Raw genomic sequence first — 16,364 nt, 5'->3', positions numbered from 1 at the left:
GATGTATTTGGATTTGAAGGATATTTTCTGGTGGATCGGAATGAAGAAGGATATTGCGGAGTATGTAGCAGTTTGTGACGTATGTCAGAGAGTAAAGGCAGAGCATCAGAAGCCAGCAGGATTGTTGCAACCATTGCCGATACCCGAATGGAAGTGGGATAAGCTAGGCATGGATTTTATCATGGGATTACCAAGGACTCGTTTAGGCTATGACTCGATTTGGGTCGTAGTTGATCGATTGACGAAGGTAGCTCATTTCATCCCAGTAAAGACCACTTACACCAGTGCTAAGTTGGCGAAGATATACATGACCAGGATCGTATGTCTGCATGGAGTTTCGAGGAGTATCGTATCAGATAGAGGAACCCAGTTTACCTCAAAGTTCTGGAAGCAGTTGCATGAGACTTTGGGTACTAGGCTAGAATTTAGTACAACTTTTCATCCACAGATAGATGGACAGACCGAGAGAGTAAATCAGATTTTGGAAGATATGCTGAGAGTTTGTGCGCTAGATTATGGATCTAGTTGGGACGATAATTTGCCATATGCAGAGTTCTCTTACAACAACAGTTACCAAACCAGTATGAAGATGGCCCCTTTCGAAGCTCTGGACGGAAGGAGGTGCAGGACACTGTTGTCATGGGACGAAGTTGGAGACGGCCAGTTGTTTGGACTAGATTTGATTAAAGAGTCTGAACAGAAGGTGAAGTTGATTCGCGATAGGCTCAAGGTAGCCCAGTCCAGGCAGAAGAGCTACGCGGATTCTAAACGCAAGGAGACAGTTTACGAAGTCGGAGACAGAGTTTATCTTCGAGTATCCCCACTTCGAGGGATTAAGCGCTTTGGAGTTAAGGGGAAGTTAGCGCCACGATTTGTAGGGCCATATCGAGTTTTGGAGCGTATGGGAGAAGTGGCCTACAAGTTGGAATTACCAAAAGGATTGACAGGAGTTCATGATGTGTTCCACATTTCTTAATTGAAGAAGTGTCACGCGGAGATGGCTGACATACCTTTGAGAGACACAGTGCCATTAGAAGCAATTCAGTTGGATAACGATTTGACCTATGAGGAGAAACCAGTCAAGATTCTCGAGTTTGCCAGCCGAGTCACTCGCAGCAAGGTTATCAAGTTTTGCAAAGTTCAGTGGAGCCACCACACGGAGGATGAAGCCACCTGGGAGCGAGAGGAAGATTTGCTCAAGGACCACCCTCACCTATTTTCTAGCAACCCGAATCTCGAGGGCGAGATTCATCTTAAGGGGGGTAGGTTTGTAACATCCCAAATTTTCAATTTGGAATGTTATACATTAGATCATCATGCATATCATATTTTATTTTGCTTTTGGTTTTGATCCTAGAAAATCCTAAGCAACTCAAGGACCCACGGAGAGAGTTGGGGATTTCGTTATTTACATATTTGAGTTTTCTCAAATTTTGTAAACAGGATCATTTGATTTTATTTATTTTATCATCAATTATTTCTATTACAAAAATATGAGAGAGGGAATAAAATGACTTTCCCAAAATATAGAAATATTGAGGATTTAATAAAAAAAATCAAATAAGATTTATTTCGGAGTTTTTCGGTATTTTTTATTTTGAATTTAGGAAAAATGCGCATTTTTAAAAGTTGTAGTTTGGGCCCAGATAAATTTTCACTTTATCGGGCTTGATTTTAGAAACCCGGAGAAATTTATTTCGTGATTTTTGGAGTCCGTTTAGTATTTCTTTTTATTTTTCTTCCGAGCGTAATTATTTTAAAAAACGAAACCGACTATGGGCCGTACCCGAGCGGGACTCCGCCCGGGGGCGCCTTTATATAGCGCCGCACCCGAGCCCCAACCCATAGCCCATGCCGTGCCTGAAACCCTAGCCGCCGCCGCCCTAGCCGCCGCCGCCGCCGGACCCGCCGCCGACTCGCCGGAGTTGCACGCCGCCCGAGGTTCGCCGCCGCCTCGACTTCCATGCCGTTAAAAAAATTGTTTGTCGTTTTTTTTCTTTTTCGTCGGATTTTCCGCGGTTATTTTCTGATCGCGATTTCTGATCTGATTTTCGTTTTAGTATAACTTTTCGCTCGTTTATCGGAATCAGGCAATTCAAGCGCTTGGAGTTTCGTCTCGAAACCCCCTTTCCGAATAATCAACTTAAACAAGTTTTTGCTACTGTAAAATTTTCCCTAGATCCAGATTACTAGAACGAAGTTGTTTTCTTTCGCCGTTTGACTTTCTTTGCTTCGTTCGATTTGATTCTTTTTGCAAACCAGGGTTCTTAAGTTGAACTTTCTGGTTAGATCTTCTATTTGAGTTTTACCTGTGCATTAGATGAGTACTTATTGTATGCTTGTTGTTTGTCTGCGATAGAATACCCGGAGTGCGCCGCCTGTTACTTTGAATCTCTAGGTTTCGCGGATCATCAGCAAGGCAAGTAACACTTTGATCATACCTTTTTCTACAACCCAGTTTTATTGCATTAGATCAATCCTCACACATTGCATGATTAGGATCTAATTAAACTGTGGGATGGGAAGTAGATGAGGTAGTACCTATTACCTGTTTATTATCAAACCTTTGGGAGTTACTCTGCGTTTGCTTATTATGCCATGCTATGCTAGTAGACGTGGATTGGGTGAGTGATATCCATGACAGATGTGAGATTGTTAATTAAGGGTTTATCTAAGGTGGCAACCTAAACACACATCTGGGTGGATTGAGGCACCTGGGTATTCCAGGACTTGCCTGTTTTTCTTTTGGACCGCCACCCAGGCTCAAAGGGATCATGAGATTATTCATACTAGAAACTTCCGTGTGCAGCCACAAGCCATTATGGGCTCTGGCATAGTTGAGTAAGTCGTGCGAACTCTTACAGGGTAGACTAGCAGATGTAGGGGAAAGTAGGTGTACCGGTCTATCCATCGTAAGGTGCTAGCGCTTCTGAAAGACTGTGTCTCGGTCATCCGTTTCTCAAACACCATGTAGTGCGAGAAATCCAACGGAGGCGATCGAGTCTTGTGGGGAAAAGTGCGCAAACCTCTGCAGAGTGTAACAAACTAATCATGGTTAGCCGTGTCCCCGGTTATGGACATCTTGAGTATCTAGTACCTGGATTATCATGTGAATCTCAACATGTTACTCTAAAGTTAATTTGTTGGGTTTAATGATGTTATTTTAATTGGGATTGAGAATGCTGTCAACCATTCTCAATGTTTAACAACCACCATGATAGTAATTAAATTTATTCCTTTGAAGTAGGGAAAAATTGGCTTTACGCAAAAACTGTAACCATAGAGCTTTCCACCAGCCAAATATGCATATAGTATAGCTGTTGCATTCCATTACTCTCTATGTGTTACCTTGCCAGCATATTCCATGTGCTGACCCGTTTTCGGGCTGCAACGTTAATGTTGTAGACTTTTCAGACGACGATTAAGGAGTTTTTAGGTCGTGGTTCTATACTCAGTGATGCCGTTGGAGTTGATGGACTCACTTATCTTCCAAGCCTTCCGCAGTTATCGTTATTAGATGGCCTTAAGCCATATTTATTGTAATAAGTTCTCTTTTGAGACACTCGATGTAATAAGTGTGTGATTGCTACTCTGCTATAAATCCTTCGAGTACTGTGTGGTGTCAGCATTACTGATCCAGGGATGACACCGGAGCACAGAGATCAGACTGTTTGAGGTCTGGTCGCTACACATATCAGCATCCCCAAGCTTAATTCCTGCTCATCCTCGAGTAGGTAAATAATAAAAACAAAATTTTTGATGTGGAATGCTACCTAACATATTTCTATAAGTAATTCTCTTCATTTTGGCATGAATGTTGAGATCCATAAGATTCAAAACAAAAGTTTAATATTGACATAAAAATAATAATACTTCAAGCATACTAACTAAACAATCATGTCTTCTCAAAATAACATGGTCAAAGAAAGTTCATCCCTACAAAATGATATAGTTTGGCCATGCTCCATTTTTGCCACACAAGAATGCTCTCATCATGCACAAGCCAAGCAATTGTTTCAAACTTAAGTAATCTCAAACTTTTTCGACCTTCACACAATACATGAGCGTGAGCCATGGATATAGCACTATGGGTGGAATAGAATATAATGAGGGGGTTATGTGGAGAAGACAAAAAGGAGAAAGTCTCACATCGACGCGGCTAATCAATGGGCTAGGGAGATGCCCATCAATTGATGTGAATGCAAGGAGTAGGGATTGCCATGCAACGGATGCACTAGAGATATAAATGTATGAAAGCTCAACAAAAGAAACTAAGTGGGTGTGCATCCAACTTGCTTTCTCACGAAGACCTAGGGCACTTGAGGAGGCCCATTTTTGGAATATACAAGCTAAGTTCTATAATGAAAATTTCCCACTAGTATATGAAAGTGACAAAACAAGAGAGTCACTATCATGAAGATCATGGTGCTACTTTGAAGCACAAGTGTGGAAAAAAGGATAGTAGCATTGTCCCTTTTCATTTATTTTTTTGGGCCTTCTTCTTTTTTTGGCCTTTCTCTTTTTTTTATTGGGACAATGCTCTATTAAAAGATGATCATCACACTTCTATTTATTTACAACTCAATGATTACAACTCGATACTAGAACAAGGTATGAATCTATATGTATGCCTCCAGCGGTGTACCGGGATATGCAATGAACCAAGAGTGACATGTCTGAAAGAATTACGAATGGTGGCTTTGCCACAAATACTATGTCAACTACATGATCATGCAAAGCAATATGACAATGATGAATGTGTCATGATAAATGGAACAGTGGAAAGTTGCATGGCAATATATCTCGGAATGGCTATGGAAATGCCATAATAGGTAGGTATGGTCATTGTTTTGAGGAAGATAAAAGGAGGTTTATGTGTGAAAGAGCATATCATATCACAGGGTTTGGATGCACCGGCAAAGTTTGCACCAACTCTCAATGTGAGAAAGGGCAATGCACGGTACCGAAGAGGCTAGCAATGATGGAAAGGTAAGAGTGTGTATAATCCATGGACTTAACATTAGTCATAAAGAACTCACATACTTATTGCAAAAATCTACAAGTCATCAAAAACGAAGCACTACATGCATGCTCCTAGGGGGATAGATTGGTAGGAAAAGACCATCGCTCGTCCCTGACCGCCACTCATAAGGAGGACAATCAAAGAACACCTCATGTTTCTAATTTGTTACATAACGTTTACCATACGTGCATGCTAAGGGACTTGCAAATTTCAACACAAGTATTTCTCAAATTCACAACTACTCAACTAGCACAACTTTGATATCACTACCTCCATTCTCAAAAAAATCATCAAGCATCAAACTTCTCTTAGTATTCAATGCACTTTATATGAAAGTTTTTATTATATCCCTCTTGGATTCCCATCATATTAGGACTAGTTTCATAACCAAAGCTAACTACCACGCTATTCTAAAGACTCTCAAAATAATATAAGTTAAGCATGAGAGATCAATTATTTCTATAAAATAAAACCACCACCGTGCTCTAAAAAGATATAAGTGAAGCACTAGAGCAAATGACAAACTACTCCGAAAGATATAAGTGAAGATCAATCAGTAGTCAAATAATTATGCAACTATGTGAAGAATCTCTAACATTTAAGAATTTAATATCTTTTCTTTTTATTCAAACATCAAGCAAAACTAAATAAAATAAAATGACGCTCCAAGCAAAACACATATCATGTGGCGAATAAAAATATAGCTCCAAGTAAAGTTACCGAAGAACGAAGACGAAAGAGGGGATGCCTTCCGGGGCATCCCCAAGATTAAGCTCTTGATTGTCCTTGAATATTACCTTGGGGTGCCTTGGGAATCCCCAAGATTAGTCTCTTTCCACTCCTTATTCCATAGTCCATCGAATCTTTACCCAAAACTTGAAAACTTCACAACACAAAACTTAACAGAAAACTCGTAAGCTCCGTTAGTATAAGAAAATAAATCACCACTTGGTTACTGTTGTGAACTCATTCTAAATTCATATCGGAGTTAAACCTACTGTTTTCCAACTACTCTATAGTTTATAAACTATTTTACTAGCCATAGATTCATCCAAATAAGTAAACAACACACGAAAAACAGAATCTGTCAAAAACAGAACAGTCTGTAGTAATCTGGATCAAACGTATACTTCTGGAACTCATAAAATTCTCAAATAAATTTCTGGACGTGAGGAATTTATCTATTAATAATTTGCAAAAATAATTAACTAAATATCACCTTCCAATAAAAAATGGCAGCAATTCTCGTGAGCGCTAAAGTTTCTGTTTTTTATAGCAAGATCAACAAGACTTCCCCCAAGTCTTCCCAACGGTTCTACTTGGAACAAACACTAATTGAAACATCAAAACTCAATAATAACAGAGTCTAGATAAATTATTTATTACTAAACAGGAGCAAAAATCAAGGAACAAAAATAAAGTTGGGTTACCTCCCAACAAGCGCTATCGTTTAACGCCCCTAGCTAGGCATGATGATTTCAATGATGCTCACATAAAGGATAAGAACTGAAACATAAAGAGAGCATCATGAAGAATATGACTAACACATTTAAGTCTAACCCACTTCCTATGCATAGGGATTTTGTGAGCAAACAACTTATGGTAACAATAACCAACTAGCATAGGAAGACAAAACAATCATAACTTTAAACTTTAAGCACATGGAGAGCAAACTTGATATTATTGCAATTCCTACAAGCATATATTCCTCCCTCATAATAATTTTCAGTAGCATCATGAATGAATTCAACAATATAGCCAGCACCTAAAGAATTCTTTTCATGATCTACAAGCATAGAAAATTTACTACTCTCCACATAAGCAAGATTCTTCTACTTCGAAATAGTGGGAGTATCATAAGAGACTCGAATACTATAAATTGTTTCCACATTAAAAGAGTAATGTTCAAAAAAAGGGTAATCATAATCATGACAAGTTTTATAAATATAATCATCACTACTTTTTATAGCATATGTATCATCACAATAATTATCATAAGTAGCAACTTTGTTCTCATCATAATCTATTGAAACCTCTTCCAAGATAGTGGAATCATCACTAAATAAAGTCATGACCTCTCCAATTCCACTTTCATAATTATCATAATAAGATTCAACATCCTCCAAGATAGTGGGATCACTACTTCCTAGAGTTGACACTCTTCCAAACCCACTTTCCTCAGCATAATCATAAGTAGGAGGCATGCTATCATCATTATAAATTTGCATATCAAAACTTGGAGACTAAAAATATCATCTTCATTAAACGTAGCATCCCCAAGCTTGGGACAAACATTAACTGCAGCAAATATATTCTGAAAAACATCATCTTCTTCAAACATAGCATCCCCAAGCTTGGGCCTTTTCATATCATAAGCATAATCACTCTCATCATCAATAGTATGGATAGAACCAATAGTATAGCAATTATCATATTCTTCCAAGCAAGTGCCAAAAAGATTTTCAAGATCATAAGAAGTATCATTATCGTCCCAATCATAATCATCACAACAAGCAATAGGCATAATGATATCATCATCAAGTGCATCATCTTCCACAATTATATTTTCATGAGGCACAACAGTAATAGGAGCAGCATTATTTGGGAGAGATATCTTTTTACCTCTCTTCCTTTTTCTTTTCTACTTCTTCACCACATCATGTGTGGGTTCAATCCTCTTTTTGGAGATCCTTATTAATGATATTGGTTGAATAGAAGGCTCCTCCTCGTTACCTGATTCATCATATGAAATACTAGGAGGATATTGGGAAGTCTCTTCCCTTTCATTAGTATTCTCTTCATCCTCTATTTCTTTTCTTTTCTTTATGTAATTGGCAATATAATGGTTTTCAATGCAATTCACTGAACAATACATATAAATTTCCTCTAGATCAAAATCAATAAATTTATCGAGATTAAATTTTGGAATACCCTCAGTTATATGTTTCATTTCTTCATAACCCAAAAGAAGACTAAGCTCTTTATGATGCTCAAGGGTAATCAAGTTATCATAATTTTTGGACACGACTTGATCATGAAACAAATAGCATTGGAGCTTTAAATGACCATGTTCATTGCAAAGTTCACAAGGATGGTGATAAATATTGAATCTTTCGGCACAAACATCTATCCTTTCTTGCAACAATTTAGTTTCTAAACGCTTATGCCTCTTGCAATATCTATCTTCCCTATTTGGTGTGTACTTGCAAACCCAATGCACTCCACAAAAATTGACATGTTTATAGGAGACATTTTCATCATAACTAGTGCAATCATCATTAGTACTATGGATATTCAAGGAGTTCATACTAACAACATTGCAATCATGCTCATCATTCAAAGATTTAGTGCCAAACATTTTAATGCATTCTTCTTCTAACACTTTGGCACAATTTTCTTTTCCAATACTCACGAAAGATATTAAAAAGATGAAGCGTATGAGGCAAACTTAATTCCATTTTTTTGTAATTTTCTTTTATAAACTAAAGTAGTGATAAAACAAGAAACTAAAAGACTTGATTGCAAGATCTAAAGATATACCTTCAAGCACTCACCTCCCCCGGCAATGGCGCTAGAAAAGAGCTTGATGTCTACTACACAACCTTCTTCTTGTAGACATTGTTGGGCCTCCAAGTGCAGAGGTTTGTAGGACAGTAGCAAATTTCCCTCAAGTGGATGACCTAAGGTTTATCAATCCATAGGAGGCGTAGGATGAAGATGGTCTCTCTCAAGCAACCCTGCAACCAAATAACAAAGAGTCTATTGTGTCCCCAACACACCCAATACAATGGTAGATTGTATAGGTGCACTATTTGGCGAAGAGATGGTGATACAAGTGCAATATGGATAGTAGATAAAGGTTTTTGTAGTCTGAAATTATAAAAACAGCAAGGTAACTAATGATAAAAGTGAGCACAAACGGTATTGCAATGCGTTGAAATAAGGCCTAGGGTTTATACTTTCACTAGTGCAAGTTCTCTCGACAATAATAACATAATTGGATCACATAACTATCCCTCAACATGCAATAAAGAGTCAATCCAAAGTCACTAATAGCGGAGAACAAACGAAGAGATTATGGTAGGGTAAGAAACCACCTCAAAGTTATTCTTTCCAATCAACCCATTGGGCTATTCCTATAAGTGTTAGAAACAACCCTAGAGTTCGTACTAGAATAACACCTTAAGACACAAATCAACCAAAACCCTAATGTCACCTAGATACTCCAATGTCATCTCAAGTATCCGTGGGTATGATTATACGATATGCATCACACAATCTCAGATTCATCTATTCAAACCAACACAAAGAACTTCAGAGAGTGCCTCAAAGTTTCTACCAGAGAGTCAAGACGAAAACGTGTGCCAACCCCTATGCATAGGTTCATGGGCGGAACCCGCAAGTTGATCACCAAAACATACATCAAGTGGATCAATAGAATACCCCATTGTCACCACGTGTATCCCACGCAAGACATACATGAAGTGTTCTCAAATCCTTAAAGACTCAATCCGATAAGGTAACTTCAAAGGGAAAACTCAATCCATTACAAGAGAGTAGAGGGGGAGAAACATCATAGGATCCAAATATAATAGCAAAGCTCGCGATACATCAAGATCGTACCACCTCAAGAACACAAGAGAGAGAGAGAGAGAGATCAAACACATAGCTACTCGTACATACCCTCAGCCCCGAGGGAGAACTACTCCCTCCTCATCATGGAGAGCACCGGGATGATGAAGATGGCCACCGGAGAGGGATTTCCCCCTCTAGCAGGGTGCCGGAACGGGTCTAGATTGGTTTTCGGTGGCTACGGAGGCTTATGGCGGCGGAACTCCTGATCTATTGTGCTCCCCGATGTTTTTAGGGTATATGGGTATATATGGGAGGAAGAAGTACGTCGGTGGACCTCCGGGCTGTCCACGAGGCAGGAGGCGTGCCTAGGGGGTGGGCGCGCCCCCACCCTCGTGGGCAGCCTGGGACTCTCCTGGTCCAACTCCGATACTCCGTGGGCTTCTTCTTGTCCAAAATAAGTTCCGTGAAGTTTTAGGTCAATTGGACTCCGTTTGATTTTCCTTTTCTGCGGTACTCTACAACAAGGAAAAAACAGAAACTGGCACTGGGCTCTGGGTTAATAGGTTAGTCCCAAAAATCATATAAAATAACATATAAATGCATATAAAACATCCATGGTTGATAATATAATAGCATGGAACAATCAAAAATTATAGATACATTGGAGACGTATCACACCCCTTTCACGATCGCATTGCACCCCACACACGTTCAGTCCTGCACACGGCTCACACAAACGGAACGCGCTTAGGCTTGCCTCTTCACTAACACATGGGATTGCACTTGGAGAAACCTACCATGCGGCAAACTTTTCCGGCGCCCACCGCGTGAAAATCCCCCCCCCCCCAAAAAATCCCCCCCAAATCCCAAATTCAACCGCCTTTCGGCCAACTAGCCAATAATATTCCCCAGAACCCCCCTCCCCCCCGTCCCCCTCCACTCCATTCGCTCCGCCAAAGCCGCCCTCCCCGCCACGCCGATACATCACCGTGGCGGTTCGTCGAGGGGACGCACGGCGATCCTCTCGCTCCCGCAGAACGCTCTCGTAGACTGTCATCCTCTAGTTGTGCCGCCACCGGTGGCGACGTTCTTGTGGAGGCGCACGGCGGTCAGCGCTGCCACCACTTGCGATGTTCGTGTGGAGACGCACGACGGTCATCTTCTCCCATGGTACGCGCATTCTAGACTGAGGCCCCATGCATGTCGGTGTAGCATTGAATGTTAGCTAATAGATGATGTTAATCTCACTATTTGCCGAAGTAGTTTACAGTCAATATGCTCTGCTTAAGAAGCTTCATTGCCCTGTTCTGCACTTAATCTGCTTAGCTGATTAGTTGCTAAAATATCCTGCCATATATTTATAGTGACGTAGATTGCCATGGTCTAGTAGCCAATCTGTTAGGTGAAATAGTTGTACACCATTTTTTACTCGGTATTTGTTGCTGCGATGGCCTTCGATAATTCAATGGATGTGTGCTCGGCCTCATTGACTGCTGAAATGGCCTGCCATAATTTAGTACTCAAATCTGTTTGCTGAATTAGCATTACATATATCTCGTTACTTAGATCTGCTCATCCAAATATCTTGCCATAGCTTTAGACATCGACCTAGGTATTTTATCTGGACTTCATAAAAAAGCATATATGTTTTTCCTGTGATATCTAGTAGAAGAATTAATTTGTATGTCTAACAGATGGATAGGACTTGGATAACTTCTACTCGAAGATTCTCCGCTGCATATTTTGAGGGGTTGGAAACTTCATGAACTTTATCAGAGCTGAGTACAGTGGTCCGAAATCAGATGTGCTCTGCCCGTGTAGCAGTTGTATGAATTCAGTTACAAGACCCCAGTCAACTATGCAAAATCATCTACACTTGTATGGGATGTCGGTCACATATACTAGGTGGGTTCATCATGGTGAAGCTGTGAACTTCAATGTTACTGACTACGTGGAAGCAGAAGATCACCATCTTGATCTGCCTGATGCTCAGGTGGAAGAGGAGGAGGTGGTGGTGGTGGCGGAGCCAGTGAGTTTGACCAACATTGAAACAATGCTACGAAATGCCCGTGCATTTCGTGAACTTTCACCTGCAGAAGAAAATGGTGGGCCCGCATGTTGGAACAATGCAACGTGGCTGTCACCCCAGGAAATAAGCTGTCAGTATTCTCAGCTATGGTCACCTTTCTTCAGGTGAAGACATCTGAGCGGATGACCAACAAATCATTCAATGCGATGTTGGCTGCTTTCCGCAAATCTTTCCCAGATGCGTCTGAATAGCCACACACCTACATTAAAATGAAAATTTTGCTTCGTGCAGTTGGAATTGGATATGATATAATCCATGTTTGTAAGAATAATTGTGTTCTGTTCCGGAAGGATTATGCCAACTTAAGTGCATGCCCGAAATGCAAATCATCAAGATGGAAATATGGCGATGTTGTGAAGAGGATTCCTCATAATGTTCTAAGACATTCTCCAATTACACCAAGATTGTGGAGGTTGTTTCACAATGCAACATGGTTGTCACCCCAGGAAATAAGCTATCAGTATTCTCAGCTATGGTCACCTTTCTTCAGGTGAAGACATCTGAGCGGATGACCAACAAGAGAGGATGTACTGTGCCATTCTAGGAACCAGGAGTATAGAGATCAGAATGTAATGAGCCATCCATCTCATGGCAGTGAGTGGCAAAGCTTCAATCAGAAACATAAAAAGTTTGCTGCTGACCCGAGAAACATTAGACTTGGCTTAGCTTCAGATGGATTTAACCCATTTGCCCACCAGAGCGCCACATATAGCATGTGTCCAGTGGTTGTTATCCCTTACAACATGCCTCCAAGTGTCTGCACCAAAGAATCAAACTACATGATGGCCTTGCTCATCCTAGGTCCAAAAAGTCCTGGAAAGGATTTTGATTTATTCATGGAGCCTATTGTGGAGGAACTTCAATAGCTATGGGAGGGTGTTCTCACCCGAGACCTATATAGTAGCCCATCAGCTGATTTCTTTCTGCGTGTTGTTATAATTTGGTGCATCCATGATTATCCGGCTTTGGGCACTATGTTAGGGCGAACGACACATGGTTACAATGCATGTGTTCGCTATGACAGGAATCCGCTGTCATACGCAATAGTTAGCAAGATCTGTTACATTGGACACCACTGTTTCCTTGCCAAGGACAAGTCGTGTCCTACAAAATACCGAAGACATGTGTTCAATGCAAAGCATGAAAACCGTGATGCGCCAAAGAGGCTCACCGCCGATGAGTTGCAAGTGGAATTAGAGAAGGTCAGGTATATTACACCAGGAAACCATCCTGGTAATGGTAGCGGGAAAAGGAAGCATGGCAGGGCAGAAGAGAGATTATTGTTTACCCGCGGGTCCACTTTGTGGGACTTGGAGTATTGGAAAGATTTGGATCTGCGGCATAATCTTGATGTGATGCACATCGATAAAAATATATGTGACAGCATTATCGGCACACTTCTTAATATTGAAGGCAAGATGAAAGATACCTTAAAATCTAGGATTGATTTGACACATCTTGGTATCAGAAAGGATTTACAGGTGCAAGATGAAGGTAAACCATGGGATATGGCACTAGCTGTGTACGTCTTGGACAAGGTAAAAAGAAAAGAATTCTGCAGGGACTTGTCACGTGTGAGATTCCCACATGGATTTGCTTCCAACCCTGGAAGGAGAGTCAGTGCAGATGGAAATAAGGTACAAGGGTTGAAAACTCATGACTGCCACGTCCTACTTCAAAGGGTTTTACCTCTTATCCTTAGAGGATTGGGCCTCCCTAACTTATACAGAGCAGTTGCAGAGTTGGGACAATTCTTCGAGGAACTCTGTAGTAGAAATATCATGATAGATGCTTTGGAGCGTCTTAGAGACAAGATACCAACTATCCTATGCGACCTTGAGAAGATATATCCTCCAGCCTTCTTTGATGTGATGGTGCATTTGGTTGTTCATCTACCTGATGAGGCACTACTTAGAGGTCCAGTACAGTATGGCTGGATGTACCCTCTTGAAAGGCGTCTAGGCACTTTCAAGGGCTATGTCAGGAACAGAGCTAGACCTGAGGGTTCCATTGCAGAGGCCCACATTGCTATAGAAGCATTGGCATTCTGCTTAAAATACATTGAAATAGCTGATCAACTTAGCAAAGAGGTGGGTGGAGGCAATCCCGAGCTCAATGTCTTCGATTATTCTTTTTGAGTTACAGGGAAGAGTCGACAAGAGGACAAACCTAAAGATTTGGACAAAATGGTTTGGTATGTGTTGAATAACTGTCCTGAGATACTACCTTATATCAAGTAAGTGCTAAGTACTGCAGCTTATACATCATAATCTACTAAACTTGCAGCACATTCTTATATATTTAGATGTTTGACGCAATCATTATGTTGTGCGGCATCTACAAAAATGAGTTACTGCCGCAAAATCCAAGAAACAATGACAAACTGGTTATGGCAGGATTTGTGAAATGGTTCAAGATCCATGTAAGCTTTTGGATTGCACTATCAGTTTTTTTAATATATTGAGTACATAAGATGGTCAGCTTGTCTATTTTCTAAACATAGGTTAAGAATATGCGGGAGGATGGGCAGGCAGTTGATGATGCCCTTTACGCACTAGCAATGGGTCTTGATACTCGGGTAAGACATTATGAATCTTGCGTTGTTGGAGATGTGCGCTACAACACCCTTGCACGCGACGAAGGCAGGAAGACACAAAATAGTGCCATCATGAGCACGGATACGTACGGCAGAGTGACAACTAAAATGTATGCTAACATAACAGACAATGTTCAGTTGCAGTATATCTCCAGTTTCGAGGATCATCGATGTGTGGTTCTGTTGTGCTGTCGTTGGTATAACCTGTTTTCCAGGATCGCAAAACCCAGAGCTGGTGATTATTTCAAATCCATCAATGTCAAGGTGGCGTACCAGACCAACGAGCCTTTTATTTTGGCAAATCAAGCAACACAGATATTTTTCTTGGAAGACACATTTGCACGTTGCGATGACTGTAGAGTATTGCAAAGGTTTGAGCAGAAGAATTCGTTTAATGAAGCACAACAAGATGATGCTTACACCGCTCCTGATGTACAAGATTCCACAGATGTTCCTAATATCTTTGAGAACCATCATGTCAATGACGCTGGTGAAAAGATTGCCTGTCGTGCTATGGACATACAAGAGTTGATCAAGAAGAAGCCAACGTTCGAGGACATTGAGGATGAAGAAGAAGATGACACTGTGGGGAATTATGATTCAGACTGATATGCATGGCGAAGATGTTGACGCTGCTGCTGTGGATGATGATTAGATTGCTTTTGTCGTATTTGCCTGTCAGAAGACATTTTTTCTACTATGTGAAATTGTGTTTGCTATGACAACTGAAACCTGATGAACGCGTTGTTTAGTATTTTGCTGTGAGAACATCACTTGTTATATATGTTGATTTGTGTTTGGTGATTGTATGACGAGTAAAACATGATGACATTGTTGTTTAGTTGTACTCATATTTGGCTGTGAAACTTGAATTTGATGACATAGTTTGCAGTTGGATTGCAATTTTCTCGATGTCTTTGAATGGGAACAAACCTGACCCGACAGGGCCTCTGCTAATTTATTTATTTATTACCAAAAGGGCCTCTGCTATTTATTTATTTATGAGCAAAAGGGGATACCCCCGATTTCCATTAATAGAAATCATTAGATGTTCACAACACTACGCCCAGTCTGCTACACAGGTTTCATTCATTACTAGTTTCAGCAAAGTGCTCATGTCATAGCCACTGAATACATCACGAGTGCTACATACACTGCAAATAAAGAGACAATCATCCTACAGAGCACATCAATTTTGCCCATTATCTTCACAAGCTCTTTCATCACCTCATTGCTATCAAGGCCGTTCAGCAGTTGTTGCTTGGCCATGATCAGTGGAACTCCATCTTTAACCTTCTGCTCTGCATCTTCCTCTTCTGTCGTTCCTTCAGTTACTTGTCCAACACCCTAACCTGCTGGTATTGGGATTCATTGGCTAATCGAATAATCAGCATAGTTTCATTCCCCCACATCAGCAACTTCCCAGAAATACAAATCACACGAATCATCCCTTTTCTGCACGAATCAAATTGGAAGATCATCAACCAAACTATTAAAAAATCAGCAACTGAAAGCAGCAGAACAACACTTAAACATATTATTACCCCATGATTTGGGCATTTGTGGAAGACTCGACCAGGGTTGAGGATTGTGGTTGAGACACGATGGATGACTCTACGTCATTTGCAGCAGTGGCACCACACCAACGGCAGGGGGTTGCGATGAGCAACCGGCTGTGGTGAGTGTGCCGGCGGGGGTGTGATGAGACCCACATGCGATGGTACGGGTGGAGACTTGGCGCATATCTGGTTGTTGCCTGTTGAAGAGCAGGTGGACGAGCAGCCAGTGGACATGGTTGACGTGGCCAGAGCTTCTGATGCTAGGCAGAGTAAGTAGAGAAGAGGAGAAGCGAACGTTGGATATGTCAGTTTCATTACTTGCAGAGTAGCATAGCACCATATATAGTCATAGTCTAGGTTTGGATTCGAACCAGCTTCAGTAGCACATCTCTTTTTTTTCTAAAACTCAGCAATGTCTCTTTACTGGTACACTAGCTTGTTCTGTACACCTTCTCAAGTCTTTGATTTTCTTTCTTTTTTGCAAGGAAGGAAGGAGGAAAAAATTGAGAGTTCCTAGGACTC

This window comes from Triticum aestivum, chromosome 4A (assembly GCF_018294505.1).
Source record: "Triticum aestivum cultivar Chinese Spring chromosome 4A, IWGSC CS RefSeq v2.1, whole genome shotgun sequence".
In the NCBI taxonomy this organism is placed as follows: Eukaryota; Viridiplantae; Streptophyta; class Magnoliopsida; order Poales; family Poaceae; genus Triticum; species Triticum aestivum.
Note: the sequence above shows the minus strand (reverse complement) of the source record.